The following is a 27,589-nucleotide window of genomic DNA, read 5'->3' on the forward strand; positions in this document are numbered from 1 at the left end:
ATTATATGCACTGCCAATTTTTAGCTGAGATTCTGAAGGAACGCAGAGACAAAATCGACTTAAAGTTTTGTCAGAAGTGGGATTCGAACCCACTCCTCCAGGAGAGACTGCGGCCTTAACGTAGCGCCTTAGACCACTCGGCCATCCTAACCACATGTTGCTTGTTCATCTACATAGTGAGAAAGATAGTGTGAACAAAAAAACCACACATCTTAGGCCATGAGTGGCTATAGCAAGAAAAAAACTCACTGCGCTTTTCCAAAAAGACAACCATATAAGCCCATGTGAGGGAAATGATCTGATTTTCTCCCTCAAGAAAAAAGAAGATTAAACACAGGTTTGTCAGAAGTTGGATTTGAACCCACACCTCCAGAAGAGACTGCGACCTGAACGCAGCGCCTTAGACCACTCGGCCATCCTGACTTGCATTTGCAGCACCTTCCACAAGCCACACAGCCATGCAAGTGGGGTACCGAAAAGGCATGCCCTCAATTTATTTATCCCATTATAAGCATTTCCAACAGATCTTTGAACAATTCATACAGAGCAGTACCTATGAAGAACTCTTTAGACCTTTAATGAGTACAAAGAGAAAGTGCTATTCACCAGCCACTTGAACGGCCCAAAGCTGCTTTGAAATTGAGTCAATAGCCACATCTTGGCTGACTAAAGCAAATTCAACAAGGGAGCTCAATGTCACAACATAGGGTGGAATACGCAAATCTAAGCAGCCCCTGATCACAGCCCTGAGGACATTGCTGTAAGTGTGCTGGAGTACAGCTGTCTACCAGGTGCTTGGCATTCTTCCAAATTTGCATGGCCTGTCTGGCCAGGGAATACAAGAGCATTACTCTTCTAGATGAGCTCTTACATGGGTCCTAAGCTCATTTGGTAAGGATTGCACTTTATCAGCAAGACTTTGTACAACAGAAATATATGAGAAACCCAAGCTCTCTTGACTAGACGAGGACGGAATAACGTCCCAGGTGAAGACGAACAGATGCAACTTCCATCAGATGTTATCCTGATGAAGAAGATTATATCTCCAAAAGTCATTTCAGAAGTGGGATTTGAACCCACGCCTCCAGAGGAGACTGCGGTCTAAACACAGCGCCTTAGAGCACTCGGCCATCCTGACAGTGAAGAATTCTAAGAAATGTATAAAAGTCACTCAGAACTTTCTGCGTCCATGCAAACTTGAAATAATTTCAACCTTCAAACACAAGGTGCAACTTTTTGCACAGGACAATAAACACAGAAGATCACATATGAACGCATTTCATTTCACAGGTGTACTGTTTTAATGCTTTTAGAATAACTTATACCTCTCACCGGCTCTTTAGGGTTCTGTATCCTACTCACAAAATTATCTTGCCTGCGACCTCTCTCTTTATACACAAACAACTACTGCTCAGGAAGTAGGAAGGCAGAAGGTGGGGCAGTTTATGCAAATTTATGCTGTCAATGTGCCTTGCACATTCATGCAGAATTTCTAGATCCTTGCTGGAAACAAGAGAGCAGGCCTTGTTTCAGATCAACTGTCCCTAGCAAGGAACGTCTGAGCAAATCCATTCTTTTGCTCTCTAGCCCCTGGCTTGGGACTCACCCTCACTGGCTGAGGAGTGAAGTTCTGCATACCAACGTTGCATAGAAGGTATGTTTGTGATTGGTTTGAGATGGGTGGGAGGTCAAGAGCAGGGAAAAGCAAGTCACTTTCACTTCTAGTCTCCTCTTCTATGCCTACCTGCCGTTCACTCACTCTGTCTTTGTCTCATTCTCTCCTTCCTCAACACCCCATCTCACTCACTCGCTCTATCATTTGTGCTCTTTCCCCTTGCTCTTCATTTCATAGTGGAAACATCTCTTGAATGGATCATTAGAAAATGAGGTTACATAAAATTAAAAATCTACTTATTGGAAACCAAAAATATCACAAGACTGAATGTAAGCCATTTCTTCAATAAAAGGGATTTTTTAGGCACCCCCCAAAAAACACATAAAACACCACTAGTGCTAGAAGAATATTATAAGAGCTTGAAGACAGAATTGGGCAAATTCATTTGCAGTTGAAACTGAAGTTTGGTACTTATTCAGATATTATATGCACTGCCAATTTTTAGCTGAGATTCTGAAGGAACGCAGAGACAAAATGGACTTAAAGTTTTGTCAGAAGTGGGATTCGAACCCACGCCTCCAGGAGAGACTGCGGCCTTAACGCAGCACCTTAGACCACTCGGCCATCCTGACCACATGTTGCTTGTCCATCTACATAGTGAGAAAGATAGTGTGAACAAAAAAAACACACATCTTAGGCCATAAGTGGCTATAGCAAGAAAAAAACTCACTGCACTTTTCCAAAAAGACAACCATATAAGCCCATGTGAGGGAAATGATCTGATTTTCTCCCTCAAGAAAAAAGAAGATTAATCACAGGTTTGTCAGAAGTGGGATTTGAACCCACGCCTCTAGAAGAGACTGCGACCTGAACGCAGCGCCTTAGACCACTCGGCCATCCTGACTTGCATTTGCAGCACCTTCCACAAGCCAGACAGCCATGCAAGTTTGGTACCGAAAAGGCATGCCCTCAATTTATTTATCCAATTATAAGCATTTCCAACAGATCTTTGAACAATCCATACAGAGCAGTACCTATGAAGAACTCTTTAGACCTTTAAAGCGTACAAAGAGAAAGTGCTATTCACCAGCCACTTGAACGGCCCAAAGCTGCTTTGAAATTGAGTCAACAGCCACATCTTGGCTGACTAAAGCAAATTCAACTAGGGAGCTCAATGTCACAACATAGGGTGGAATACACAAATCTAAGCAGCCCCTGATCACAGCCCTGAGGACATTGCTGTAAGTGTGCTGGAGTACAGCTGTCTACCAGGTGCTTGGCATTCTTCCAAATTTGCATGGCCTGTCGGGCCAGGGAATACAAGAGCATGACTCTTCTAGATGAGCTCTTACATGGGTCCTAAGCTCATTTGGTAAGGATTGCACTTTATCAGCAAGACTTTGTACAACAGAAATATATGAGAAACCCAAGCTCTCTTGACTAGACGAGGACGGAATAACGTCCCAGGTGAAGACGAACCGATGCAACTTCCATCAGATGTTATCCTGATGAAGAAGATTATATCTCCAAAAGTCATTTCAGAAGTGGGATTCGAACCCACGCCTCCAGAGGAGACTGCAGCCTAAACACAGCGCCTTAGACCACTCGGCCATCCTGACAGTGAAGAGTCCTAAGAAATGTATAAAAGTCACTCAGAAATTTCTGCGTCCATGCAAGCTTGAAATAATTTCAACCTTCAAACACAAGGTGCAACTTTTTGCACAGGACAATAAACACAGAAGATCACATATGAAAGCATTTCATTTCACAGGTGTACTGTTTTTATGCTTTTAGAATAACTTATACCTCTCACCAGCTATTTAGGTTTCTGTATCCTACTCACAAAATTATCTTGCCTGCGACCTCTCTCTTTATACACAAACAACTACTGCTCAGGAAGTAGGAAGGCAGAAGGTGGGGCAGTTTATGCAAATTTATGCTGTCAATGTGCCTTGCAGATTCATGCAGAATTTCTAGATCCTTGCTGGAAACAAGAGAGCAGGCCTTGTTTCAGATCAACTGTCCCTAGCAAGGAACGTCTGAGCACATCCATTCTTTTGCTCTCTAGTCCCTGGCTTGGGACTCACCCTCACTGGCTGAGGAGTGAAGTTCTGCATACCAACGTTGCATAGAAGGTATGTTTGTGATTGGTTTGAGATGGGTGGGAGGTCAACAGCAGGGAAAAGCAAGTCACCTTCACTTCTAGTTTCCTCTTCTATGCCTACCTGCCGTTCACTCACTCTGTCTTTGTTTCATTCTCTCCTTCCTCAACACCCCATCTCACTCACTGGCTCTATCATTTGTGCTCTTACCCCTTGCTCTTCATTTCATAGTGGAAACATCTCTTGAATGGATCATTAGAAAATGAGGTTACATAAAATTTAAAATCTACTTATTGGAAACCAAAAATATCACAAGACTGAATGTAAGCCATTTCTTCAATAAAAGGGATTTTTTAGGCACCCCCCAAAAAACACATAAAACACCACTAGTGCTAGAAGAATATTATACGCGCTTGAAGACAGAATTGGGCAAATTCATTTGCAGTTGAAACTGAAGTTTGGTACTTTTCAGATATTATATGCACTGCCAATTTTTAGCTGAGATTCTGAAGGAACGCAGAGACAAAATGGACTTAAAGTTTTGTCAGAAGTGGGATTTGAACCCACGCCTCCAGAAGAGACTGCGACCTGAACGCAGCGCCTTAGACCACTCGGCCATCCTGAAGTGCATTTGCAGTATCTTCCACAAGCCAGACAGCCATGCAAGTGGGGTACCGTAAAGGCATGCCCTCAATTTATTTATCCCATTATAAGCATTTCCAACAGATCTTTGAACAATCCATACAGAGCAGTACCTATGAAGAACTCTTTAGACCTTTAAAGCGTACAAAGAGAAAGTGCTATTCACCAGCAACGGCCCAAAGCTGCTTTGAAATTGAGTCAACAGCCACATCTTGGCTGACTAAAGCAAATTCAACAAGGGAGCTCAATGTCACAACATAGGGTGGAATACGCAAATCTAAGCAGCCCCTGATCACAGCCCTGAGGACATTGCTGTAAGTGTGCTGGAGTACAGCTTTCTACCAGGTGCTTGGCATTCTTCCAAATTTGCATGGCCTGTCTGGCCAGGGAATACAAGAGCATGACTCTTCTAGATGAGCTCTTACATGGGTCCTAAGCTCATTTGGTAAGGATTGCACTTTATCAGCAAGACTTTGTACAACAGAAATATATGAGAAACCCAAGCTCTCTTGACTAGACGAGGACGGAATAACGTCCCAGGTGAAGACGAACAGAAGCAACTTCCATCAGATGTTATCCTGATGAAGAAGATTATATCTCCAAAAGTCATTTCAGAAGTGGGATTCAAACCCACGCCTCCAGAGGAGACTGCGGCCTAAACACAGAGCCTTAGACCACTCGACCATCCTGACAGTGAAGAGGCCTAAGAAATGTATAAAAGTCACTCAGAAATTTCTGCGTCCATGCAAGCTTGAAATAATTTCAACCTTCAAACACAAGGTGCAACTTTTGCACAGGACAATAAACACAGAAGATCCCATATGAAAGCATTTCATTTCACAGGTGTACTGTTTTTATGCTTTTAGAATAACTTATACCTCTCACCAGCTATTTAGGGTTCTGTATCCTACTCACAAAATTACCTTGCCTGCGACCTCTCTCTCTATACAAAAACAACTACTGCTCAGGAAGTAGGAAGGCAGAAGGTGGGGCAGTTTATGCAAATTTATGCTGTCAATGTGCCTTGCAGATTCATGCAGAATTTCTAGATCCTTGCTGGAAACAAGAGAGCAGGCCTTGTTTCAGATCAACTGTCCCTAGCAAGGAACGTCTGAGCACATCCATTCTTTTGCTCTCTAGCCCCTGGCTTGGGACTCACCCTCACTGGCTGAGGAGTGAAGTTCTGCATACCAACGTTGCATAGAAGGTATGTTTGTGATTGGTTTGAGATGGGTGGGAGGTCAAGAGCAGGGAAAAGCAAGTCACCTTCACTTCTAGTCTCCTCTTCTATGCCTACCTGCCGTTCACTCACTCTGTCTTTGTTTCATTCTCTCCTTCCTCAACACCCCATCTCACTCACTGGCTCTATCATTTGTGCTCTTTCCCCTTGCTCTTCATTTCATAGTGGAAACATCTCTTGAATGGATCATTAGAAAATGAGGTTACATAAAATTAAAAATCTACTTATTGGAAACCAAAAATATCACAAGACTGAATGTAAGCCATTTCTTCAATAAAAGGGATTTTTTAGGCACCCCCCAAAAAACACATAAAACACCACTAGTGCTAGAAGAATATTATACGAGCTTGAAGACAGAATTGGGCAAATTCATTTGCAGTTGAAACTGAAGTTTGGTACTTATTTTTTTTTTTTGTAAAACAATTTTTATTGCAGGGATAGATAAAACATACCACGACATAGTGAGCATCATACAGTGCAGTGTTACAGTTCAACATTCGTTTCCCAGTTATATTAGACACAGCCATTTAGCCCACATCCCGGAGGCAGGGCGGCGTCAATTCGCTGTATTGTACACTCTGCGGGCCGAGCCCGATCTTACTGTTAGCTCTGCAGGAACTTCTTACTCTGCTTTTATGCGTGTAAAGTGTTATCGCACTACTGGTTTGATCGTGATGTGTGTAACCCACCCCGGGAACCCTGAACAAAGACCCCCCCCTCCCCCTATCCACCCCTCCCTGTGTCTGCGTCAGTGATCGGTGCAATCATAAGGCCCAAATCGTGGGAAAAACGGAGTCAATGCTTCTTATTGTCTGTGTGCATCTGGCGAAATTGCCGTGGGCATGATCGACCCTGTTCGAGGTGTCTCGTCTAGGGACTCTTCTTCCTCATCCCCCTCTACCAAACTGTCTCTCAGTGCCTGCACCAGTTTTTCCCACAACATTGCAGCCTCCTGCGCCTTGTCATTTGAACTACGGCGGGCCATCTAGTAACGTATCGTGCTCTCCGCAGTCGCCCACTTCAGGAATTCATTCATCCATCTTCTATGTGTCGGCGCTACTTTCGATTTCCACCCCCTAGTCAGCTCCCTCTTTGCTATGAGTAGTCCCATATCTATAAATTTACTCGTCAGCTTGGTCTTCTTCGTGTGGGGGAACCAATGTAAGATGGACACTGCACTATCATATCGTAAGTTTCTGTCAGTGACTGTGTTCAGGGTCTCTTCGATTTCCGTCCAATAAACCTGCAACCCCGGGCAACCCCGTAACGTGTGGACCAGGTCAGCCCCCACAAGATTACATCTGGGGCATGCTGCATCTGCTACATGAAAGTACTCTGCGATTTTGCATGGTGTGAGGTACGCGCGATGGAGAACATATAGGTGTATCAATTGGATGCGCGCATTCCTAGTGCCTTTCTTGACTCTCCGTACTAATTGTGTCCATGTAGTGTCTGGGATATCTAAGAGCAGGTCAGCTTCCCATTTGTTTTTAAGGGACGTGAGCGGTAGTAGGGCGTCCGTGTGCATTCTGCGATAAAGGCACGTAACAGCTTTAAACGTTCCCGCCGCCATCATGGTATACTGGCACGCTAGTGATGTAGCAGGTTCTATCAGGCCCCCACCCCAGTGCGCCTGTATGGCTCTCAACACCGCTGCATGCAGTAGGTAGTCCCCCCTCGGGAGATCATACCGTTCTTGCAGAGTCTGGTATGGGGATAACTCCCCATCCTCGTAGAGGTCACCTACCATCTGTAATCCCGCCTCTTCCCAAAGGTGCAGTCTCGACCAATCGCCGCCATGCGGGAGTGCCGTCACCATGCCCAGTGGAATTTTTGAGCTGGGATGGGGCAGTGAGCTAAAAAATGGTGATGGATCAAGCCCTGATCTTTGGACTGGGTAAGAGTGGTCTGCTTAATTCAGGCACTCTGTTCATCACCACCCCCCTTTTCTGAATCATTTTGTCCACCATAAGCGTGGAAGGGTATACTCAGATGTGAGTCCCTTGCTCATTGCACCACCAGGATTCAAGCAAGCCGGGCCGACGACGCCTGAAATGGCAGAAACCGGTCCCCGGAAGCTTGTTTCCTTCCCAGTACAAGAATTGGCTTGGTAGTTTGGTTTGCCCTGTTCCCATCATGCACTGGGACAGGAACAGACTAATTTGCATATAGCCAAGTTCTGAGCTGGGATGGTGCAGTGAGCTAAAAAACGGTGATGGATCAAGCCCTGATCTTTGGACTGGGTAAGAGTGGTCTGCTTAATTCAGGCACTCTGTTCATCACCACCCCCCTTTTCTGAATCATTTTGTCCACCATAAGCGTGGAAGGGTATACTCAGATGTGAGTCCCTTGCTCATTGCACCATCAGGATTCAAGCAAGCCGGGCCGACGACGCCTGAAATGGCAGAAACCGGTCCCCGGAAGCTTGTTTCCTTCCCAGTACAAGAATTGGCTTGGTAGTTTGGTTTGCCCTGTTCCCATCATGCACTGGGACAGGAACAGACTAATTTGCATATAGCCTAGTTCTGAGCTGGGATGGTGCAGTGAGCTAAAAAACGGTGATGGATCAAGCCCTGATCTTTGGACTGGGTAAGAGTGGTCTGCTTAATTCAGGCACTCTGTTCATCACCACCCCCCTTTTCTGAATCATTTTGTCCACCATAAGCGTGGAAGGGTATACTCAGATGTGAGTCCCTTGCTCATTGCACCATCAGGATTCAAGCAAGCCGGGCCGACGACGCCTGAAATGGCAGAAACCGGTCCCCGGAAGCTTGTTTCCTTCCCAGTACAAGAATTGGCTTGGTAGTTTGGTTTGCCCTGTTCCCATCATGCACTGGGACAGGAACAGACTAATTTGCATATAGCCAAGTTCTGAGCTGGGATGGTGCAGTGAGCTAAAAAACGGTGATGGATCAAGCCCTGATCTTTGGACTGGGTAAGAGTGGTCTGCTTAATTCAGGCACTCTGTTCATCACCACCCCCCTTTTCTGAATCATTTTGTCCACCATAAGCGTGGAAGGGTATACTCAGATGTGAGTCCCTTGCTCATTGCACCATCAGGATTCAAGCAAGCCGGGCCGACGACGCCTGAAATGGCAGAAACCGGTCCCCGGAAGCTTGTTTCCTTCCCAGTACAAGAATTGGCTTGGTAGTTTGGTTTGCCCTGTTCCCATCATGCACTGGGACAGGAACAGACTAATTTGCATATAGCCAAGTTCTGAGCTGGGATGGTGCAGTGAGCTAAAAAACCGTGATGGATCAAGCCCTGATCTTTGGACTGGGTAAGAGTGGTCTGCTTAATTCAGGCACTCTGTTCATCACCACCCCCCTTTTCTGAATCATTTTGTCCACCATAAGCGTGGAAGGGTATACTCAGATGTGAGTCCCTTGCTCATTGCACCATCAGGATTCAAGCAAGCCGGGCTGACGACGCCTGAAATGGCAGAAACCGGTCCCCGGAAGCTTGTTTCCTTCCCAGTACAAGAATTGGCTTGGTAGTTTGGTTTGCCCTGTTCCCATCATGCACTGGGACAGGAACAGACTAATTTGCATATAGCCAAGTTCTGAGCTGGGATGGTGCAGTGAGCTAAAAAACGGTGATGGATCAAGCCCTGATCTTTGGACTGGGTAAGAGTGGTCTGCTTAATTCAGGCACTCTGTTCATCACCACCCCCCTTTTCTGAATCATTTTGTCCACCATAAGCGTGGAAGGGTATACTCAGATGTGAGTCCCTTGCTCATTGCACCATCAGGATTCAAGCAAGCCGGGCCGACGACGCCTGAAATGGCAGAAACCGGTCCCCGGAAGCTTGTTTCCTTCCCAGTACAAGAATTGGCTTGGTAGTTTGGTTTGCCCTGTTCCCATCATGCACTGGGACAGGAACAGACTAATTTGCATATAGCCAAGTTCTGAGCTGGGATGGTGCAGTGAGCTAAAAAACGGTGATGGATCAAGCCCTGATCTTTGGACTGGGTAAGAGTGGTCTGCTTAATTCAGGCACTCTGTTCATCACCACCCCCCTTTTCTGAATCATTTTGTCCACCATAAGCGTGGAAGGGTATACTCAGATGTGAGTCCCTTGCTCATTGCACCATCAGGATTCAAGCAAGCCGGGCCGACGACGCCTGAAATGGCAGAAACCGGTCCCCGGAAGCTTGTTTCCTTCCCAGTACAAGAATTGGCTTGGTAGTTTGGTTTGCCCTGTTCCCATCATGCACTGGGACAGGAACAGACTAATTTGCATATAGCCAAGTTCTGAGCTGGGATGGTGCAGTGAGCTAAAAAACGGTGATGGATCAAGCCCTGATCTTTGGACTGGGTAAGAGTGGTCTGCTTAATTCAGGCACTCTGTTCATCACCACCCCCCTTTTCTGAATCATTTTGTCCACCATAAGCGTGGAAGGGTATACTCAGATGTGAGTCCCTTGCTCATTGCACCATCAGGATTCAAGCAAGCCGGGCCGACGACGCCTGAAATGGCAGAAACCGGTCCCCGGAAGCTTGTTTCCTTCCCAGTACAAGAATTGGCTTGGTAGTTTGGTTTGCCCTGTTCCCATCATGCACTGGGACAGGAACAGACTAATTTGCATATAGCCAAGTTCTGAGCTGGGATGGTGCAGTGAGCTAAAAAACCGTGATGGATCAAGCCCTGATCTTTGGACTGGGTAAGAGTGGTCTGCTTAATTCAGGCACTCTGTTCATCACCACCCCCCTTTTCTGAATCATTTTGTCCACCATAAGCGTGGAAGGGTATACTCAGATGTGAGTCCCTTGCTCATTGCACCATCAGGATTCAAGCAAGCCGGGCTGACGACGCCTGAAATGGCAGAAACCGGTCCCCGGAAGCTTGTTTCCTTCCCAGTACAAGAATTGGCTTGGTAGTTTGGTTTGCCCTGTTCCCATCATGCACTGGGACAGGAACAGACTAATTTGCATATAGCCAAGTTCTGAGCTGGGATGGTGCAGTGAGCTAAAAAACGGTGATGGATCAAGCCCTGATCTTTGGACTGGGTAAGAGTGGTCTGCTTAATTCAGGCACTCTGTTCATCACCACCCCCCTTTTCTGAATCATTTTGTCCACCATAAGCGTGGAAGGGTATACTCAGATGTGAGTCCCTTGCTCATTGCACCATCAGGATTCAAGCAAGCCGGGCCGACGACGCCTGAAATGGCAGAAACCGGTCCCCGGAAGCTTGTTTCCTTCCCAGTACAAGAATTGGCTTGGTAGTTTGGTTTGCCCTGTTCCCATCATGCACTGGGACAGGAACAGACTAATTTGCATATAGCCAAGTTCTGAGCTGGGATGGTGCAGTGAGCTAAAAAACGGTGATGGATCAAGCCCTGATCTTTGGACTGGGTAAGAGTGGTCTGCTTAATTCAGGCACTCTGTTCATCACCACCCCCCTTTTCTGAATCATTTTGTCCACCATAAGCGTGGAAGGGTATACTCAGATGTGAGTCCCTTGCTCATTGCACCATCAGGATTCAAGCAAGCCGGGCCGACGACGCCTGAAATGGCAGAAACCGGTCCCCGGAAGCTTGTTTCCTTCCCAGTACAAAAATTGGCTTGGTAGTTTGGTTTGCCCTGTTCCCATCATGCACTGGGACAGGAACAGACTAATTTGCATATAGCCAAGTTCTGAGCTGGGATGGTGCAGTGAGCTAAAAAACGGTGATGGATCAAGCCCTGATCTTTGGACTGGGTAAGAGTGGTCTGCTTAATTCAGGCACTCTGTTCATCACCACCCCCCTTTTCTGAATCATTTTGTCCACCATAAGCGTGGAAGGGTATACTCAGATGTGAGTCCCTTGCTCATTGCACCATCAGGATTCAAGCAAGCCGGGCCGACGACGCCTGAAATGGCAGAAACCGGTCCCCGGAAGCTTGTTTCCTTCCCAGTACAAGAATTGGCTTGGTAGTTTGGTTTGCCCTGTTCCCATCATGCACTGGGACAGGAACAGACTAATTTGCATATAGCCAAGTTCTGAGATGGGATGGTGCAGTGAGCTAAAAAACGGTGATGGATCAAGCCCTGATCTTTGGACTGGGTAAGAGTGGTCTGCTTAATTCAGGCACTCTGTTCATCACCACCCCCCTTTTCTGAATCATTTTGTCCACCATAAGCGTGGAAGGGTATACTCAGATGTGAGTCCCTTGCTCATTGCACCATCAGGATTCAAGCAAGCCGGGCCGACAACGCCTGAAATGGCAGAAACCGGTCCCCGGAAGCTTGTTTCCTTCCCAGTACAAGAATTGGCTTGGTAGTTTGGTTTGCCCTGTTCTCATCATGCACTGGGACAGGAACAGACTAATTTGCATATAGCCAAGTTCTGAGCTGGGATGGTGCAGTGAGCTAAAAAACGGTGATGGATCAAGCCCTGATCTTTGGACTGGGTAAGAGTGGTCTGCTTAATTCAGGCACTCTGTTCATCACCACCCCCCTTTTCTGAATCATTTTGTCCACCATAAGCGTGGAAGGGTATACTCAGATGTGAGTCCCTTGCTCATTGCACCATCAGGATTCAAGCAAGCCGGGCCGACGACGCCTGAAATGGCAGAAACCGGTCCCCGGAAGCTTGTTTCCTTCCCAGTACAAGAATTGGCTTGGTAGTTTGGTTTGCCCTGTTCCCATCATGCACTGGGACAGGAACAGACTAATTTGCATATAGCCAAGTTCTGAGCTGGGATGGTGCAGTGAGCTAAAAAACGGTGATGGATCAAGCCCTGATCTTTGGACTGGGTAAGAGTGGTCTGCTTAATTCAGGCACTCTGTTCATCACCACCCCCCTTTTCTGAATCAGTGGAATTTCCGGAGCATACGGGTGCCCAGTTCCGACTCGCCTCTGCGATCTGTTCCAGCACTGGCGAAGGGTCCGCTCCTCCAGGGAGAGCTCTTGCAGAAGCAGTTTCTGCTGAAGAGTGACATATGCCAGGACATGGCGGAGTGTGCCGAACTCCCTCCCCTGCTCTGGGCCGCGGTACACTCTCTCTACTTCCTGCGTGAAGAATTGTAACTGAGCTGCTAAATAATAGAGCTCAAAGTCCGGAACCGCGAGGCCCCCCTCGTCCTTAGGACGGGTCAGCGTCGTTAAAGCCACTCTGCGTCTGCCCGCACCCCATAAGAAGGACACCACCGCTGACCTCAACTGTTTGAAAACCGCGCCGGGTATCCATACCGGGAGGGATCGGAAGAAATATAGGAGGCGCGGCAGAGCGACCATTTTCAAAAGAGCAACTCGGCCTGCCGTTGAGAGCGGCAGAGTGGCCCAGAAGGACATACAACTCCTCAGGGAGCGGATACAGCGGCCTATGTTACCGTCGAGGAGGTCCTTCGGGCCATGGTAGATGTGCACTCCGAGGTAGCTCAGGCATTGGGGTTCCCAACGCAGATTCTGGCGGAGTGGAGGGCATTCCTCCCCCCTCCGTAGTGGGAAGAGACAGGTTTTCGACCAGTTCACCCGCAGACCCGACATATTGCCGAAATGCTCCAGTAGACTCTCAGCGCCCTCTACCGCCTCTTCGGCGTTGTCCAGAAAGAGGAGGAGGTCGTCTGCGTATAAGGAGATAAAATGGAGTTCACACCCGTGAGCCAGCCCGGCGTAACATGCCCCCTTCCGAGCCTGAGCCGCAAGCGGTTCCATCGCGAGCGCAAACAGCAGTGGGGACAATGCACACCCCTGTCTGGTACCTCGATGTATCTCGTATTGGTCTGACACCAATGATCCTACTCTTACTCTCGCTCTCGCCGAGGAGTAGAGCACCTTCGTCCATTGTATGTATCCCTCCCCTAGACCGAAGTTGTGCATTATCGTGTACAGATAGTGCCATTCAAGGCTGTCAAAGGCCTTTTCAATGTCGATCGCCAATACCAGGGGGGATCGCGCCTCAGATGGCGGAGCGTCCACCAATCTAAGCAACCTGCGAATGTTGTGTGAAGTGTTCGTCGTGGGGATAAAACCAGATTGGTCTTTATGGATCAGATCTTGCATATGAGTTAGTAGCCTGGTGGCCAGCACTGTGCTCAGTATTTTGTAGTCAGTTGTAAGCATAGACAGTGATCTGTAGGACGCCGGGTCTGTGCTCTCCCTACGAGGCTTTAACAAGGGGACCATTATGGCTTCGCTCATCGATCGGGGGAGTCTGCCTACTTCCTTGGCCTCGTTATATATCGTTTGGAGTCTCGGGGCTAGTTGATCTAAGTATCTCCCGTAGAACTCGATGGGCAACCCGTCAATCCCCGGTGTTTTATTACGCGCCATTCGTTTCACTGCCCCCCTTATTTCAGTCAGGGCGATTGGGCCCCCTAGAGCATCTGCTTGTTCCTGCTCTAGGCGCGGTAGCTGCAGGTCACTCAGAAAAGCGTCCAACGCTTCAGTATGATCACTCAGCTCCGCTCTATATAATTTCTCATAGTATGACCTGAAACAGTCCAGTATTTCTGATTGTGCTGTAAGGGTGTGAGTCCCACTGCCCCGCAAGGCCAAGACTGGCTGGCTGCTCCTATTGGGGTTCGCCAACCAGGCCAGGAGTGTCCCTGTTTTGTCCCCTTCAGCTAGGGTCCTCGTCAGGTATGCCTTATAATCGAAACTACGGAGGCGTTCCATCTCCACTGCTACCGCTTCCCGCGCTCCACTCATTTTCTCCTGCAAATCAGGACGATTCAGTCGATCTAGTTCTACTTCTCGAAGAGTGCGCTCAGCCTTGTCTAAGTCATCTATCAGCGTTTTGCGCACTCCCGCATATTTCCCGATGCAGTGTCCCCTCACCACTATCTTAAACGCATCCCACTCTACAGCCCTGGAGGAAGCCGTGCCCTCGTTCTCCGCAAAATACTGGGCAATTCGCTCCTCTAGTTCAGCTCGGAATGGCGGATCATCCAGCGTGTCGGGCCGCAACTGCCATGTCGGGACTTTAGGAGGTTCAGTCACCCAGTCCAGCGTCAGGAGGAGTGGGTTGTGGTCGGATAATGTACGTGCCAGATATTCCGTTCGGGCCACCGCGGCAAGCACCGGGGGGAGCACAGGAAGGAATCGAGGCGCACGTGGAGGTCGTGTATACTAGAGTAGAATGAGTAATCTCGCTCAGTGGGGTGCTGTGAGCGCCAACAGTCAGTCAGGGCCCATGTGCTCTGCCAGTCAGTTCTGCATCTCACCAAGCGGTGTACAGGGGAGGTGTGGAGTGGCGGGTGTGATCTATCTAGTGTAACATCCTCTACAGTATTGTTGTCCCCTCCCATCAGCACCGGACCTGTAAAATAACTGGCAAGCCCCCTGGAGAGACCTGTAAAGAATGTCGCTTGTTCCGTGTTTGGTGCGTAAATGCTACAGAGCACTATGTGTCGGCCTCTCAGTAGCCCTTCAACAGCCACATATCTCCCATTTGGGTCCACCATATGCCTAGTCACCTGAAGGGGGATTCCCGCCCTAACCCAAATGAGCACTCCCCTAGCAAACGCAGAATACACAGTGTAGAACAAATGACCTCTCCACCTGCGCTGGAGCGCAACATCCTCTTTTTTGGTTAAATGGGTCTCCTGTAGGAACGCTATATGCACCCCCTCTACGAACCAGGTATGAATGGACCTTGTGTCTCTTCGCCATTGTGTGTAATCCCCGCACATTCCAGGACACACATTTCAACATCCCCACATTAGCCATTGTCCCGTTGGAGAAAAGGAGAATCTCTGGTATGTAGCATCCTGATCACTGACTCGACCCCGCCCCCACCCCTCCCCAAGTAGCCCCTATCTTCCCATCCCAAAATCGTCCCCAGAGTCACCCCAACCTCTCCAGGCCCACCCTCCCCAGAATAGGATCTAACTTCAAAAAAATCGTTCCCATCCAAACAGTTGAGCAACGTGCTCACTTAGCGGCTAATACGCAGTCAACACTACGTTGGCCTTATGGGCCTCGGGGTGCGCAAACAAGCTTCCGGGTCTACCAAGTGCTGTTTCCTGACCCCCCGCCCATTCACACACAGCAAGTCCCACATCATTTCAGTCACATAAACTTCTGCTCCAAGGGCGTTAGAAATCACAGCAAGCCCCCTCTGCCCCACCCGGTACCTTGTCAAGGGGTTCAGCCCTCTATGATTTCCCCCGATGTCTGTGGCGTGACCTTCGGGCCTCTGGCTCCTCCCAGTTCAGACAGATCAGTGTCCGAGCCCGTGCCCTGGTCCTCCGAGCCCGTTCCTTTCTCCGAGTGGGTCATCGCCGTTCCCGATACTTCTTTCACCGCTTGCAGCGCCGCTTTCCGTTCATCCGCCGTTTGAAAGTTCGTCGGCCCCTTCAAGCCCCGTCCGCGCCCTCTGTGGCGTCTCGAACGTCGAAGTGATTGTCCTTGGCGCTCCTCCTCGGCCCGAAACCGGGCCCCATCTGTGCCAGCTTTGTAGGTGTCCCACCAGGCCCAAGCCTCCGAAGACGTCGGGAAGAACAGGGTGTTCTCGTCCACCACCACTCGGAGTCTGGCCGGGAATAGCAGCGAGTACTGTATACCTTCCGCTCTGAGCTCCTTTTTCAGAGAAAGGAAAGAGGCGCGCTGTCTTTGGGTTTCGAATGTGTAGTCCGGGAACAGTGTCGCCTTGCTGTTGTCGACCTGGAATGGGCCCATCTCCCTCGCCGGCTGCAACAGCAAGTCCCTGTCTTTGTAGTGGAGCAGTTTTATGACCACTGGGCGCGGCGGGAGTCCCGGCTTCGGGGGCCTCGACGGCACCCGGTGCGCCCTCTCTAGTGTGAAGAAAGGGGATAGTCCGTCCGGGGCCACCACGGATTGCAGCCATTCCTGTAGGTAGCTCACCATGTCCGTCATTTCTGTTTTTTCCGGAAGGCCCACGAGGCGCACGTTGTTCCGCCGGCTGCGATTTTCAGCGTCCTCAGCCCTCCTCTCCAGTGCTTGAATCCGGTCGAGCGCGTCCGCGAGTTTCCCATCCATCGACTTCTGCGCCGGCACCAGGTCCTTCAGGGTGGTCTCTGCCTCCTTGACCCTGTCCGACAGCTTCGCGTGGTCAGCTCGCAGGAGTCCCAGTCCCTCCGACACTTGCGCTATATCGTGGTGCAGGGCGTCTTTCGTGGCGGCTATGGCCTCCAGGATCCTGTCCTGCATTTGCTGTAGGTCCGTTGCAGGTTGCACGGGGTCCTCGGGCGTGTCCGTAGTCGGGGGTCCATCCCCCTTGGTGCCTCTGGGCTTGCCCATGTCGCACCCGCGTTGCCGAGCCGAATCCCAGGGGGTAGGCAGCGAGGGCGAGGTTCTGCTGTCGCGGATCGGCCCCCGCGTCCCAGTCTGGGGTCGAGAAAGTGGTCCCCTCAGGCCCCCAACTGCGACGTCAGTGCCCCAGCAGAGGGAACGATCAAGTTCCCCACAGAAGGCCTGAAGTTTGGTACTTATTCAGATATTATATGCACTGCCAATTTTTAGCTGAGATTCTGAAGGAACGCAGAGACAAAATGGACTTAAAGTTTTGTCAGAAGTGGGATTCGAACCTGCGCTTCCAGGAGAGACTGCGGCCTTAATGCAGCGCCTTAGACCACTCGACCATCCTGACCACATGTTGCTTGTCCATCTACATAGTGAGAAAGATAGTGTGAACAAAAAAAACCACACATCTTAGGCCATGAGTGGCTATAGCAAGAAAAAAACTCACTGCACTTTTCCAAAAAGACAACCATATAAGCCCATGTGAGGGAAATGATCTGATTTTCTCCCTCAAGAAAAAAGAAGATTAAACACAGGTTTGTCAGAAGTGGGATTTGAACCCACGCCTCCAGAAGAGACTGCGACCTGAACGCAGCTCCTTAGACCACTCGGCCATCCTGCCTTGCATTTGCAGCACCTTCCACAAGCCAGACAGCCATGCAAGTTTGGTACCGAAAAGGCATGCCATCAATTTATTTATCCCATTATAAGCATTTCCAACAGATCTTTGAACAATCCATACAGAGCAGTACCTATGAAGAACTCTTTAGACCTTTAATGAGTACAAAGAGAAAGTTCTATTCACCAGCCACTTGAACGGCCCAAAGCTGCTTTGAAATTGAGTCAATAGCCACATCTTGTCTGACTAAAGCAAATTCAACAAGGGATCTCAATGTCACAACATAGGGTGGAATACGCAAATCTAAGCAGCCCCTGATCACTGCCCTGAGGAAATTGCTGTAAGTGTGCTGGAGTCCAGCTGTCTACCAGGTGCTTGGCATTCTTCCAAATTTGTATGGCCTGTCTGGCCAGGGAATACAAGAGAATGACTCTTCTAGATGAGCTCTTACATGGGTCATAAGCTCAGTTGGTAAGGATTGCACTTTATCAGCAAGACTTTGTACAACAGAAATATATGAGAAATCCAAGCTCTCTTGACTAGACGAGGACGGAATAACGTCCCAGGTGAAGAAAAACAGAAGCAACTTCCATCAGATGTTATCCTGATGAAGAAGATTATATCTCCTAAAGTCTTATCAGAAGTGGGATTCGAACCCACGCCTCCAGAGGAGACCGCGGCCTAAACACAGAGCCTTAGACCACTCGACCATCCTGACAGTGAAGAGTCCAAAGAAATGTATAAAAGTCACTCAGAAATTTCTGCGTCCATGCAAGCTTGAAATAATTTCAACCTTCAAACACAAGGTGCAACTTTTTGCACAGGACAATAAACACAGAAGATCCCATATGAAAGCATTTCATTTCACAGGTGTACTGTTTTTATGCTTTTAGAATAACTTATACCTCTCACCAGCTATTTAGGGTTCTGTATCCTACTCACAAAAGTACCTTGCCTGCGACCTCTCTCTCTATACACAAACAACTACTGCTCAGGAAGTAGGAAGGCAGAAGGTGGGCAGTTTATGCAAATTTATGCTGTCAATGTGCCTTGCAGATTCATGCAGAATTTCTAGATCCTTGCTGGAAACAAGAGAGCAGGCCTTGTTTCATATCAACTGTCCCTAGCAAGGAACGTCTGAGCACATCCATTCTTTTGCTCTCTAGCCCCTGGCTTGGGACTCACCCTCACTGGCTGAGGAGTGAAGTTCTGCATACCAACGTTGCATAGAAGGTATGTTTGTGATTGGTTTGAGATGGGTGGGAGGTCAAGAGCAGGGAAAAGCAAGTCACCTTCAATTCTAGTCTCCTCTTCTATGCCTACCTGCCGTTCACTCACTCTGTCTTTGTTTCATTCTCTCCTTCCTCAACACCCCATCTCACTCACTCGCTCTATCATTTGTGCTCTTTCCCCTTGCTCTTCATTTCATAGTGGAAACATCTCTTGAATGGAGCATTAGAAAATGAGGTTACATAAAATTAAAAATCTACCTATTGGAAACCAAAAATATCACAAGACTGAATGTAAGCCATTTCTTCAATAAAAGGGATTTTTTAGGCACCCCCCAAAAAACACATAAAACACCACTAGTGCTAGAAGAATATTATACGAGCTTGAAGACAGAATTGGGCAAATTCATTTGCAGTTGAAACTGAAGTTTGGTACTTATTCAGATATTATATGCACCGCCAATTTTTAGCTGAGATGCTGAAGGAACGCAGAGACAAAATGGACTTAAAGTTTTGTCAGAAGTGGGATTCGATCCCACGCCTCCAGGAGAGACTGCAGCCTTAAAGCAGCGCCTTACACCACTCAGCCATCCTGACCACATGTTGCTTGTCCATCTACATAGTGAGAAAGATAGTGTGAACAAAAAACAACACACATCTTAGGCCATTAGTGGCTATAGCAAGAAAAAAACTCACTGCACTTTTCCAAAAGACAACCATATAAGCCCATGTGAGGGAAATGATCTGATTTTCTCCCTCAAGAAAAAAGAAGATTAAACACAGGTTTGTCAGAAGGGGATTTGAACCCACTCCTCCAGAAGAGACTGTGACCTGAACGCAGCGCCTTAGACCACTCAGCCACCCTGACCACATGTTGCTTGTCCATCTACATAGTGAGAAAGATAGTGTGAACAAAAAAAACACACATCTTAGGCCATAAGTGGCTATAGCAAGAAAAAAACTCACTGCACTTTTCCAAAAGACAACCATATAAGCCCATGTGAGGGAAATGATCTGATTTTCTCCCTCAAGAAAAAAGAAGATTAAACACAGGTTTGTCAGAAGTGGGATTTGAACCCACGCCTCCAGAAGAGACTGCAACCTGAACACAGCGCCTTAGACCACTCAGCCATCCTGACTTGCATTTGCAGCACCTTCCACAAGCCAGACAGCCATGCAAGTTTAGTACCGAAAAGGCATGCCCTCAATTTATTTATCCCATTATAAGCATTTCCAACAGATCTTTGAACAATCCATACAGAGCAGTACCTATGAAGAACTCTTTAGACCTTTAATGCGTACAAAGAGAAAGTGCTATTCACCAGCCACTTGAACGGCCCAAAGCTGCTTTGAAATTGAGTCAACAGCCACATCTTGGCTGACTAAAGCAAATTCAACAAGGCATCTCAATGTCACAACATAGGGTGGAATACGCAAATCTAAGCAGCCCCTGATCACAGCCCTGAGGAAATTGCTGTAAGTGTGCTGGAGTCCAGCTGTCTACCAGGTGCTTGGCATTCTTCCAAATTTGCATGGCCCGTCTGGCCAGGGAATACAAGAGAATGACTCTTCTAGATGAGCTCTTACATGGGTCATAAGCTCATTTGGTAAGGATAGCACTTTATCAGCAAGACTTTGTATAACAGAAATATATGAGAAACCCAAGCTCTCTTGACTAGACGAGGACGGAATAACGTCCCAGGTGAAGACGAACAGATGCAACTTCCATCAGATGTTATCCTGATGAAGAAGATTATATCTCCAAAAGTCATGTCATAAGTGGGATTCGAACCCACGCCTCCAGAGGAGACTGCAGCCTAAACACAGCGCCTTAGACCACTCGGCCATCCTGACAGAGAAGAGTCCTAAGAAATGTATAAAAGTCACTCAGAAATTTCTGCGTCCATGCAAGCTTGAAATAATTTCAACCTTCAAACACAAGGTGCAACTTTTTGCACAGGACAATAAACACAGAAGATCACATATGAAAGCATTTCATTTCACAGGTGTACTGTTTTTATGCTTTTAGAATAACTTATACGTCTCACCAGCTATTTAGGGTTCTGAATCCTACTCACAAAATTACCTTGCCTGCGACCTCTCTCTCTATACACAAACAACTACTGCTCAGGAAGTAGGAAGGCAGAAGGTGGGGCAGTTTATGCAAATTTATGCTGTCAATGTGCCTTGCAGATTGATGCAGAATTTCTAGATCCTTGCTGGAAACAAGAGAGCAGGCCTTGTTTCAGATCAACTGTCCCTAGCAAGGAACATCTGAGCACATCCATTCTTTTGCTCTCTAGCCCCTGGCTTGGGACTCACCCTCACTGGCTGAGGAGTGAAGTTCTGCATACCAACGTTGCATAGAAGGTATGTTTGTGATTGGTTTGAGATGGGTGGGAGGTCAAAAGCAGGGCAAAGCAAGTCACCTTCACTTCTAGTCTCCTCTTCTATGCCTACCTGCCCGTTCACTCACTCTGTCTTTGTTTCATTCTCTCCTTCCTCAACACCCCATCTCACTCACTCGCTCTATCATTCGTGCTCTTTCCCCTTGCTCTTCATTTCATAGTGGAAACATCTCTTGAATGGAGCATTAGAAAATGAGGTTACATAAAATTAAAAATCTACTTATTGGAAACCAAAAATATCACAAGACTGAATGTAAGCCATTTCTTCAATAAAAGGGATTTTTTAGGCACCCCCCAAAAACACATAAAACACCACTAGTGCTAGAAGAATATTATACGAGCTTGAAGACAGAATTGGGCAAATTCATTTGCAGTTGAAACTGAAGTTTGGTACTTATTCAGATATTATATGCACTGTCAATTTTTAGCTGAGATTCTGAAGGAATGCAGAGATATACTGGACTTAAAGTTTTGTCTGAAGTGGGATTCGAACCCACGCCTCCAGGAGAGACTGCGGCCTTAACGCAGCGCCTTAGACCACTCGGCCATCCTGACCACATGTTGCTTGTCCATCTACATAGTGAGAAAGATAGTGTGAACAAAAAACAACACACATCTTAGGCCATGAGTTGCTATAGCAAGAAAAAAACTCACTGCACTTTTCCAAAAGACAACCATATAAGCCCATGTGAGGGAAATGATCTGATTTTCTCCCTCAAGAAAAAAGAAGATTGAACACAGGTTTGTCAGAAGTGGGATTTGAACCCATGCCTCCAGAAGAGACTGCGACCTGAACGCAGCGCCTTAGACCACTGGGCCATCCTGACTTGCATTTGCAGCACCTTCCACAAGCCAGACAGCCATGCAAGTTTGGTACCGAAAAGGCATGCCCTCAATTTATTTATCCCATTATAAGCATTTCCAACAGATCTTTGAACAATCCATACAGAGCAGTACCTATGAAGAACTCTTTAGACCTTTAAAGCGTACAAAGAGAAAGTGCTATTCACCAGCCACTTGAACGGCCCAAAGCTGCTTTGAAATTGAGTCAACAGCCACATCTTGGCTGACTAAAGCAAATTCAACAAGGGATCTCAACGTCACAACATAGGGTGGAATACGCAAATCTAAGCGGCCCCTGATCACAGCCCTGAGGACATTGCTGTAAGTGTGCTGGAGTACAGCTGTCTACCAGGTGCTTGGCATTCTTCCAAATTTGCATGGCCTGTCTGGGCAGGGAATACAAGAGCATGACTCTTCTAGATGAGCTCTTACATGGGTCCTAAGCTCATTTGGTAAGGATTGCACTTTATCAGCAAGACTTTGTACAACAGTAATATATGAGAAACCCAAGCTCTCTTGACAAGACGAGGACGGAATAACGTCCCAGGTGAAGACGAACAGATGCAACTTCCATCAGATGTTATCCTGATGAAGAAGATTATATCTCCAAAAGTCATGTCAGAAGTGGGATTCGAACCCACGCCTCTAGAAGAGACTGCGGCCTAAACACAGCGCCTTAGGCCACTCGGCCATCCTGACAGTGAGAGTCCTAAGAAATGTATAAAAGTCACTCAGAAATTTCTGCGTCCATGCAAGCTTGAAATAATTTCAACCTTCAAACACAAGGTGCAACTTTTTGCACAGGACAATAAACACAGAAGATCACATATGAAAGCATTTCATTTCAAAGGTGTACTGTTTTTATGCTTTTAGAATAACTTATACCTCTCACCAGCTATTTAGGGTTCTGTATCCTACTCACAAAATTACCTTGCCTGCGACCTCTCTCTCTATACACAAACAACTACTGCTCAGGAAGTAGGAAGGCAGAAGGCGGGGCAGTTTATGCAAATTTATGCTGTCAATGTGCCTTGCAGATTCATGCAGAATTTGTAGATCCTTGCTGGAAACAAGAGAGCAGGCCTTGTTTCAGATCAACTGTCCCTAGCAAGGAACATCTGAGCACATCCATTCTTTTGCTCTCTAGCCCCTGGCTTGGGACTCACCCTCACTGGCTGAGGAGTGAAGTTCTGCATACCAACGTTGCATAGAAGGTATGTTTGTGATTGGTTTGAGATGGGTGGGAGGTCAAGAGCAGGGAAAAGCAAGTCACCTTCACTTCTAGTCTTCTCTTCTATGCCTACCTGCCGTTCACTCACTCTGTCTTTGTTTCATTCTCTCCTTCCTCAACACCCCATCTCACTCACTCGCTCTATCATTCGTGCTTTTTCCCCTTGCTCTTCATTTCATAGTGGAAACATCTCTTGAATGGAGCATTAGAAAATGAGGTTACATAAAATTAAAAATCTACTTATTGGAAACCAAAAATATCACAAGACTGAATGTAAGCCATTTCTTCAATAAAAGGGAATTTTTTAGGCACCCCCCAAAAAACACATAAAACACCACTAGTGCTAGAAGAATATTAGACGAGCTTGAAGACAGAATTGAGCAAATTCATTTGCAGTTGAAACAAGTTTGGTACTTATTCAGATATTATATGCACTGTTAATTTTTTAGCTGAGATTCTGAAATAACGCAAAGACAGAATGGACTTAAAGCTTTGTCAGAAGTGGGATTCGAACCCACGCCTCCAGGAGAGACTGCGGCCTTAACGCAGCGCCTTAGAGCACTCGGCCATCCTGACCACATGTTGCTTGCCCATCTACATAGTGAGAAAGATAGTGTGAACAAAAAACAACACACATCTTAGGCCATGAGTGGCTATAGCAAGAAAAAAACTCACTGCACTTTTCCAAAAAGACAACCATATAAGCCCATGTGAGGGAAATGATCTGATTTTCTCCCTCAAGAAAAAAGAAGATTAAACACAGGTTTGTCAGAAGTGGGATTTGAACCCACGCCTCCAGAAGAGACTGCGACCTGAACGCAGCGCCTTAGACCACTCGGCCATCCTGACTTGCATTTGCAGCACCTTCCACAAGCCAGAGAGCCATGCAAGTTTGGTACCGAAAAGGCATGCCCTCAATTTATTTATCCCATTATAAGCATTTCCAACAGGTCTTTGAACAATCTATACAGAGCAGTACCTATGAAGAACTCTTTAGACCTTTAAAGCGTACAAAGATAAAGTGCTATTCACCAGCCACTTGAACGGCCCAAAGCTGCTTTGAAATTGAGTCAACAGCCACATCTTGGCTGACTAAAGCAAATTCAACAAGGGATCTCAATGTCACAACATAGGGTGGAATACGCAAATCTAAGCAGCCCCCTGATCACAGCCCTGAGGAAATTGCTGTAAGTGTGCTGGAGTCCAGCTGTCTACCAGGTGCTTGGCATTCTTCCAAATTTGCATGGCCTGGCTGGCCAGGGAATACAAGAGCATGACTCTTCTATGTTATGTTATGTTATGTTACGTTGTTTTTGTATAGCGTACGGCTACTCACTAGGAGTGTCCCGACGCTTTTCCACCAGTGACTCATAAAAAGGTAACACAACACAGCTAAAACCAAAAACATGAAAAGAAAAATAGAAAGAAACAATTTAATAAAAGAACAGGCTAAGCATTAAAAAGCCAAGTCTTCAGGCTCCTCCTAAACTGAAGCAGATTGGCAGTACTGCGCAACGCAAGTGGAAGCGAATTCCACATCTGGGGAGCTCGACAGCTAAAGGATCGCCCTCCAGCGCGGGCCTTCTTCACCCGTGGAACCACAGCTTTAAAGAGGGATTCCGAGCGGAGAGAGCGGACTGGATGATAAAAGTGCAGTCTCCGCTGCAGATATCCCGCCCCTGATCCATGCAAAGCTTTGTGCATCAGGGTCAGGGATTTAAATAGGATCCGCTTCCTAATAGGGAGCCAATGCAGCTTCTGAAGCAACCCCGAGGCATGTGTGCGTCTGCCAAGACCAAAAATTGCCCGGGCGGCAGAGTTCTGCACCACCTGGAGTCGCTGAACCAGATAATCGGGGAGGCCAAGAAAGAGGGCGTTTACATAATCCAGCCTTGAGCCGATAAGAGCCTGAACGGTAATCCTCCTGTGCTCCTCCGACAACAACGGCAAAAATTTGCGGAGCATCTTCAGGATTCCGTAACAGGTACCGGCCAGGCCGAGAATATGGGTTCGCAGCGCCAGCTGGTTATCTAACTTAACGCCCAAATTTTTGGCAACTCGGGATGACTGAGCGAGAGGATTCATGTCGGACGGCCACCAATGCTGCCAGTCCGGCTCGACGACACATCCAAAGAATAAAATCTCAGACTTGCCCGAGTTGGCCCTCAGACTGTTCCGTTGGAACCAGTCGAAGACCCGCGCGAGGCAGTCCCGGATTCTCTCTCCATCAAACTCTTGGTCTTTCCCGCAAGTGAAGAGGAGTTGCGTGTCGTCAGCGTAAGAGACGATCTGGGCCCCATAAGCCTCCACCAAGGCCGCCAAAGGGGACATAAAGATGTTAAATAACGTGGGGCTCAACACAGAACCCTGTGGAACCCCAACTCCCAGTGGCGGCATCTCGGCGGAGCTCTGGGAAACCCAGACCGTCTGGCGGCGATCTTCAAGGAAAGAGGTGAACCACCTGAGCACCGTCCCCCTGAGGCCGATGTCATAAAGCCTCGCTAAAAGCGCCTTGTGGGGGACGGTGTCGAAGGCCGCCGACAGATCTAACATGACCAGCATGGCCCTACCGCCGACATCCAGAGTCTCCCTAATAATCTCAGTGACCTCCAACAGAGCCGTTTCCGTACTAAAATTAGGACGGAAACCCGATTGAGATGAGTGGAGCAGATTGTTCGCTTCCAAAAAGCTCGACAGGACACCGTGAGCATGTTTTTCCGTGATCTTCGCCAGTGCAGGTAAAAGCGAGATTGGCCTATAGTTAGCCAGAACCTCGGTGTCAAGACCCGTTTTTTTTAGGAGGGGGATCACCATCGCTCTTTTCCAAGAGCTGGGGACCCTACCCTCCCTCAGGGAGGTATTGAGGACAGCGTTGACCAGAGGATTCACCACCGCCGCCATCCCGGCCAAAAATTTGGCCGGGCAGGGGTCAAGTGGCGAGCCGGATTTAAGATTAACCAGTAACGCCTGAGAGACATCACAGGCAACAGTAGGGAAATCGGACAGCGTCACCGCAGAACTCTGCGGAAAACTACAGTCCGCCCCTACATCATTGCCTCCTTCCGGTCCCTCCACAAAGGTGGCCTGGATGGCCTTGATCTTACTTGTGAAGAAGCCAGCAAGATCACGTACCCAAACATCCGCCGAAGCTGGCGGGGGCGGATGGGAGCTGGGGGTAGTAAACTCCTTCACAATATTAAAGATCTCCTTACAGGAGTTCGCCGATGCCTCTATCCTCCTCGCCAGATAGTCCCTCTTGGCACCAAGGATGTCCCGATGGTAGGCTTTAACCGCCACTTTATAGGCAAGTTTGGCCTCCCCATCGTACATACGGCGCCATGCCCTCTCAGCCACCCTGCACTGACTACGGGCCACACGAAGCACCTCCGTAAACCACGGGGCCGATTGCCGGGCCACCGTGTACCGGGGGGCAGCCTTAGGAGCTAAATCATCCAGCCTGTCAGTAAGCCAGCGCTGTAGAGACTCCACATCGCTGTCCAAATCACCCGAAAGATGACAGGGGTGATCCAGCAGCGCCTGTTCAAGTAAGTCAGGTGTCACCCTATACAGCGCTCGCGAGGCTGGTCTGAGCTCTTACATGGGTCCTAAAATCATTTGGTAAGGATTGCACTTCATCAGCAAGACTTTGTACAACAGAAATATATGAGAAACCCAAGCTCTCTTGACTCTACGAGGACGGAATAACGTCCCAGGTGAAGACGAACAGATGCAACTTCCATCAGATGTTATCCTGATGAAGAAGATTATATCTCCAAAAGTCATGTCAGAAGTGGGATTCGCACCCACGCCTCCAGAGGAGACTGCGGCCTAAACACAGCACCTTAGACCACTCGGCCATCCTGACAGGGACGAGTCCTAAGAAATGTATAAAAGTCACTCAGAAATTTCTGCGTCCATGCAAGCTTAAAATAATTTCAACCTTCAAACACAAGAGGCAACTTTTTGCACAGGACAATAAACACAGAAGATCACATATGAAAGCATTTCATTTCACAGGTGTACTCTTTTTATGCTTTTAGAATACCTTATACCTCTCACCAGCTATTTAGGGTTCTGTATCCTACTCACAAAATGACCTTGCCTGCGACCTCTCTCTCTATACAAACAACTACTGCTAAGGAAGTAGGAAGGCAGAAGGTGGGGCAGTTTATGCAAATTTATGCTGTCAATGTGTCTTGCAGATTCATGCAGAATTTCTAGATCCTTGCTGGAAACAAGAGAGCAGGCCTTGTTTCAGATCAACTGTCCCTAGCAAGGAACGTCTGAGCACATCCATTCTTTTGCTCTCTAGCCTCTGGCTTGGGACTCACCCTCACTGGCTGAGGAGTGAAGTTCTGCATACCATCGTTGCATAGAAGGTATGTTTGTGATTGGTTTGAGATGGGTGGGAGGTCAAGAGCAGGGAAAAGCAAGTCACCTTCACTTCTAGTCTCCTCTTCTATGCCTAC

General features: G+C 47.7%; 13 non-coding genes across 13 annotated transcripts; all 13 read right to left on the reverse strand.

Annotated features, from left to right (window-relative positions):
• Nucleotides 1-2,164: 2,164 nt before the first annotated feature.
• Nucleotides 2,165-2,247, reverse strand: TRNAL-AAG (transfer RNA leucine (anticodon AAG)). Its single transcript has one exon. It is a non-coding gene; the product is annotated as a tRNA-Leu (tRNA).
• A 189-nt stretch (nt 2,248-2,436) lies between these two features.
• On the reverse strand, nt 2,437-2,519 carry TRNAL-CAG (transfer RNA leucine (anticodon CAG)). Its single transcript has one exon. It is a non-coding gene; the product is annotated as a tRNA-Leu (tRNA).
• Nucleotides 2,520-3,151: 632 nt separating this feature from the next.
• TRNAL-UAG (transfer RNA leucine (anticodon UAG)) lies at nt 3,152-3,234 on the reverse strand. Its single transcript has one exon. It is a non-coding gene; the product is annotated as a tRNA-Leu (tRNA).
• Nucleotides 3,235-4,259: 1,025 nt separating this feature from the next.
• Nucleotides 4,260-4,342, reverse strand: TRNAL-CAG (transfer RNA leucine (anticodon CAG)). The gene has a single exon. It is a non-coding gene; the product is annotated as a tRNA-Leu (tRNA).
• Nucleotides 4,343-18,044: 13,702 nt separating this feature from the next.
• TRNAL-UAG (transfer RNA leucine (anticodon UAG)) lies at nt 18,045-18,127 on the reverse strand. Its single transcript has one exon. It is a non-coding gene; the product is annotated as a tRNA-Leu (tRNA).
• Nucleotides 18,128-19,694: 1,567 nt separating this feature from the next.
• Nucleotides 19,695-19,777, reverse strand: TRNAL-CAG (transfer RNA leucine (anticodon CAG)). The gene has a single exon. It is a non-coding gene; the product is annotated as a tRNA-Leu (tRNA).
• Nucleotides 19,778-20,409: 632 nt separating this feature from the next.
• On the reverse strand, nt 20,410-20,492 carry TRNAL-UAG (transfer RNA leucine (anticodon UAG)). Its single transcript has one exon. It is a non-coding gene; the product is annotated as a tRNA-Leu (tRNA).
• Nucleotides 20,493-21,518: 1,026 nt separating this feature from the next.
• Nucleotides 21,519-21,601, reverse strand: TRNAL-AAG (transfer RNA leucine (anticodon AAG)). The gene has a single exon. It is a non-coding gene; the product is annotated as a tRNA-Leu (tRNA).
• A 189-nt stretch (nt 21,602-21,790) lies between these two features.
• Nucleotides 21,791-21,873, reverse strand: TRNAL-CAG (transfer RNA leucine (anticodon CAG)). The gene has a single exon. It is a non-coding gene; the product is annotated as a tRNA-Leu (tRNA).
• Nucleotides 21,874-22,505: 632 nt separating this feature from the next.
• On the reverse strand, nt 22,506-22,588 carry TRNAL-UAG (transfer RNA leucine (anticodon UAG)). The gene has a single exon. It is a non-coding gene; the product is annotated as a tRNA-Leu (tRNA).
• Nucleotides 22,589-23,613: 1,025 nt separating this feature from the next.
• TRNAL-AAG (transfer RNA leucine (anticodon AAG)) lies at nt 23,614-23,696 on the reverse strand. The gene has a single exon. It is a non-coding gene; the product is annotated as a tRNA-Leu (tRNA).
• Nucleotides 23,697-23,886: 190 nt separating this feature from the next.
• TRNAL-CAG (transfer RNA leucine (anticodon CAG)) lies at nt 23,887-23,969 on the reverse strand. Its single transcript has one exon. It is a non-coding gene; the product is annotated as a tRNA-Leu (tRNA).
• Nucleotides 23,970-26,902: 2,933 nt separating this feature from the next.
• TRNAL-UAG (transfer RNA leucine (anticodon UAG)) lies at nt 26,903-26,985 on the reverse strand. The gene has a single exon. It is a non-coding gene; the product is annotated as a tRNA-Leu (tRNA).
• Nucleotides 26,986-27,589: the final 604 nt, after the last annotated feature.

The sequence above is a fragment of the Lissotriton helveticus genome, chromosome 8 (assembly GCF_964261635.1).
Source record: "Lissotriton helveticus chromosome 8, aLisHel1.1, whole genome shotgun sequence".
NCBI classification, from domain to species: domain Eukaryota; kingdom Metazoa; phylum Chordata; class Amphibia; order Caudata; family Salamandridae; genus Lissotriton; species Lissotriton helveticus.